Source organism: Furipterus horrens, unplaced genomic scaffold (assembly GCF_987537825.1).
Source record: "Furipterus horrens unplaced genomic scaffold, mFurHor1.1.pri manual_scaffold_17, whole genome shotgun sequence".
Taxonomy (NCBI): domain Eukaryota; kingdom Metazoa; phylum Chordata; class Mammalia; order Chiroptera; family Furipteridae; genus Furipterus; species Furipterus horrens.
In genome coordinates, this window is record NW_028327187.1 from 34,257,753 (window position 1) to 34,261,907 (window position 4,155).

Consider the following 4,155-nt stretch of genomic DNA (forward strand, 5'->3'; position numbering starts at 1 on the left):
TAAAATTTTTTCTTGGTTGTCTAATGTCTAAGGCACAAAAATCCTGCTTCTTGGAGGGATGTCACTGAAAATAAACTAATACATAACTACAGGGCTCCTCCCTAAAAGTAATTAATGGCCTGGCAAAAACTATCAGAATCACAGAATCAACTTTTGCAGGACTCTTTTTAAAAAAATAATTTATTTATTTGTTTGTTTACTTATTTATTTTTTAGAGAGAGGGGAAAGGAGAAAGAGAGGGAGAGAAACATTACTGTATGGGTGCCTCTCACTTGCGCCCCCAACTGGGGACCTGACGTGCAACCTAGTCTTGTGCCCTGACTGGGAATCGAACCAGAGACACTTGGCTCACAGGCCGACGCTCAATCCACTGAGCCACAGCAGCCAGGTAGAACTCTTGAATACAACATCAAAAACTGACAATTACCAAAGGAAGATGAAGAAAGAAAAGGCTGCATTGTGTAACAAAGCACAATGTTATTTTAAATTACCCAACAACCGTCTCCCACATATCAGTGGCTGTGCAAACCACAGCCTGCACCTCTGATACAGATTGCTGGTGCCAGGGCAAGCAATATAGACTTTATTCTCTAAAAATTGGGCCTTGACCTATCTGGTATTTCCCTTGAGGACCAGATCAAAGGCTGCCCTTTGTTTTGCCCAACTTAGAGAGTGTCCAGTGGTAGGGCAGTTTCCTAAGAAACACATTCAAAGGCACAGGTACTGGATACAGCAGTCTGAAGAAAGGGACAATTCTTGGGACAAGAAATAGAATAAGAATAAAGTTCAGCATAGGGAATATAGTAAATAATATTTTAATAAGTGGATTGAGTATTGGCCTGCGAAGCAAGTGTTGCTAGTTCGATTCCCAGTCAGGGCACATAACTAGGTTGCACGTCAGGTCCCCAGTTGGGGGCACAAGTGAGAGGCAACCATACAGTGATGTTTCTCTCCCTCTCTTTCTCCTTTCCCCTCTCTCTAAAAATAAATAAAAATAAATAAACAAACACACAAATAAATTTTATTTTAAAATAATAATAATATTTTAATAATTATGTATGGTGTGAGGGGTACTAGACTTATTGGGGTGGCCACTTCATAAGTTACATTAATGTCTAACCACTATGTTATACACCTAAAGCTAATATACTATTAAATGTCAGCTGTAATTTTTTTTAAATTTTAATAAACCAAGAATCCTGGGAAGGAAACACTTGGGAAAGGAGCTACATGTAGGAATAAGAGGTTTAAAAAGCTTCCATGTGTACCAGGAAATTGAGGAATGCCCATGTATGCCCTGGGTGGGATGCATATTCAGAGAAGGCCTGAGAAGACCCTAAGTTTTAAGCTCCACCTAGGCTTCAGGCTCTAGACAAGTTGGAAGTAAAGACTAAGAATTGTAAATGGCCTGGCTAAACACTGAAGAAGTATTCAACATAGAACCAATCTGCAAAGACTAAAAGAGTTGTTGTTTCTTTTCTTTTCTCTTTTTAAAATTTCATGTTTTTAAAGATTTCATTTAATTATTTTTAGAGAGAGGGGAAGGTAGGGAGAAATACAGGGAGAGAAACATTGATGTGAGAGAGAAACATCAATCAGTTGCCTCTCGCATGCCCGCAACCGGGAATCTAGCCCGCAACATAGGCATGTGCCCCAACTGGGAATTGAACCAGTGACCTTTTGGTTTGTGGAATAATGCCCAATCTACTAAACCACACCAGCCAGGGCAAAAAATTTATTTTTCTATTACAGTTCACATTCAGTATTATTTTGTACTACTTTTGGGTATACAGTAGTTTGTTTTTTTTTTTTTCCTTTACCTTTTCTCTTTTTTGAAATCTTTTATTGGCTTTAAGCATTTGAAAGACCAACTGACCACTAAGCTAACAGAACAGAGACTTCAGGGGCCACATATGACAAAGAATGCAGACTTTAGAAAAATAGTTTAGGAAAGTCCACAACAGGCAAAAACAACAAATTCTAGATGGGATAAAGAAGTTTATTTCCAGAATTGCCACATCATAATATTCTAAATATCTAGTTTTCAACAAAAATATTACAAGGAATACAAAGATATAAGACAACAATAGCCCATCTACAGGGAAAAAATTAATTGAAACAATTCCTTTGAAAGCCCAGACTTCGGACTTACTGGACAAAGACTTTAAATGAACTGTCAAATATGCTCTTTCAGAATAGGTATATCTAAGGAGACAGCATGTAGAGTAGTAGTTGCCAGACACTGGAGGTGGAAGGAAAAGGAGAAGGTGAGTGGGGAATGACTGCTTAATAGGTATAGGGTTTTCTTTGATGGTGATCAGATGTTCGGAAATTAGATAGTGGCAATGCTTACACAATATTGTGAATTCACTAAATGCCACCAAATTATACACTTTAAAATGATTAATGGTTAATTTTATGTTATGTGAATTTTATCTCAATCAAAAGAATAAGTTTTTAAAATCCTGCTTCTGAAATGTGGTTGTGCCTTCCTCTGTGACCCTTCTGAGCAACATTGTGCTCAAAGCCTTTTAAATGACAGATTGCCAGGACATTATCAAGCTTATGGAACAGGATGCCTGAACTGTTTTGTCACTATTATTAATGAGTGTTCATTTCATAAATGTTAATGTGTATGACAAAATTTAGTCCAAGACTTGTTCTCAGTAAAACCTCATACGGAGATTGTGAAAAAGTAAATAACCCTTCCCCATCTCAGACTCAGACTTCTTTGATGGCTACCATTATTTCCAAATTAATAAATATAAATAAAATCAAATTGACTAAGGCCAGTTTAAAATACATGGTAAGTATTCATAAAATGTTAATTGTTATTATATTTCAAAATGAATTTAATTATGACTTATTAAGACACTCAAGAACAATGAGAAAGGAAGAAAGTGATTTACTTATAGTACAAATATGAGAATTTCCTAAATAAACAAAATATGTATGACCAGATAAAGTAAAATCACATGGAGTACAGGATTCCAAAGCCCACCACGGCCACCACACATGCAGAACTACAAACACTGCAAGAACTGTTGAGAAGTCATTGAATACCTTAAGACAATAATATAAATCTTATGCTTAATCCCAAAAGCAAATTTACCAACTCCCAGTGGTTAAGGAATGTTCCCTTGAAGTCACATTGTGTTTAAACTCCATTGAAAATAATACATCCTCACATTTATTAAGGCTTTTCACATTCCTAAGCATGCTTGCACTGCTATCACCTTATTCTCTCCACATTAATGTGAGCTAGTTAGGTCAGGCATCATCCCTATTTTGTTCATGAGGAAACTGAAGCACAATGAAAGGAAATAACGTGGCTAATGGTATACATAGACTCAGGTCTTTCTAATTCTCTGCCAAGACTTTTCTCAACTCAACTTCCAGTTATTTAGATTCAGGTTCAAATAGGTTCCAGGCAAGGAGAATACCACAACTGAGATAAACAACCAACTGAACAAAAGAAACCAAAATTGTGTGAAGCTATAGAACAAAATACATGTTGCATTTTCCTCCAACAAAGAGTCATACTTTTTCAAATTGCTGTTTGCAGTATCACCTTGTGAAAACTTTGGTAACACTTAGAAGCAACAGACAAATAGAAGATCATACCACCGCACCACACAATAATCCCACCTTACCAGAAGCCAAAGCCATTGAACTTTACCGATGTGATGAACAGGCCACTGAATGCAAGCTCTGAGCTACAGCAAGGCAGGCTTCCACCTTGCCCCAGGAGCGGAAGCAATAGAAACTAGGATGCAGATGCTTCCATTTGAATAAGGTCACCTGAAATGCAGTGCCAGGAACCAAGCATAGAAGCTGCTGACTGAAAGGGAGGTAACAAAAAAGGTAGTACCGTAACTCTGTATGGCGTTCCATCCCCTTAAGCTGCAGACAGTTCTTTCCTCCCAGTTCCTATAGTACTTTTAGTTTGTGCTGCTTAATACTTACAAAATTGGCAACCATCTGTGGAATATCTTCTATACTGGTTCAGCACACAATAGGAGAATTTTGAAGGGCACAGGAGAAAAGTAGGAAGCACAGTTGACCTTGAAGAACACAGGTTTGGACTGCACTGGTCCTCATCTACACAGATCTTTAAAAAAAATAAATATACAGTCAGGCCTCCCTATCCCTGGG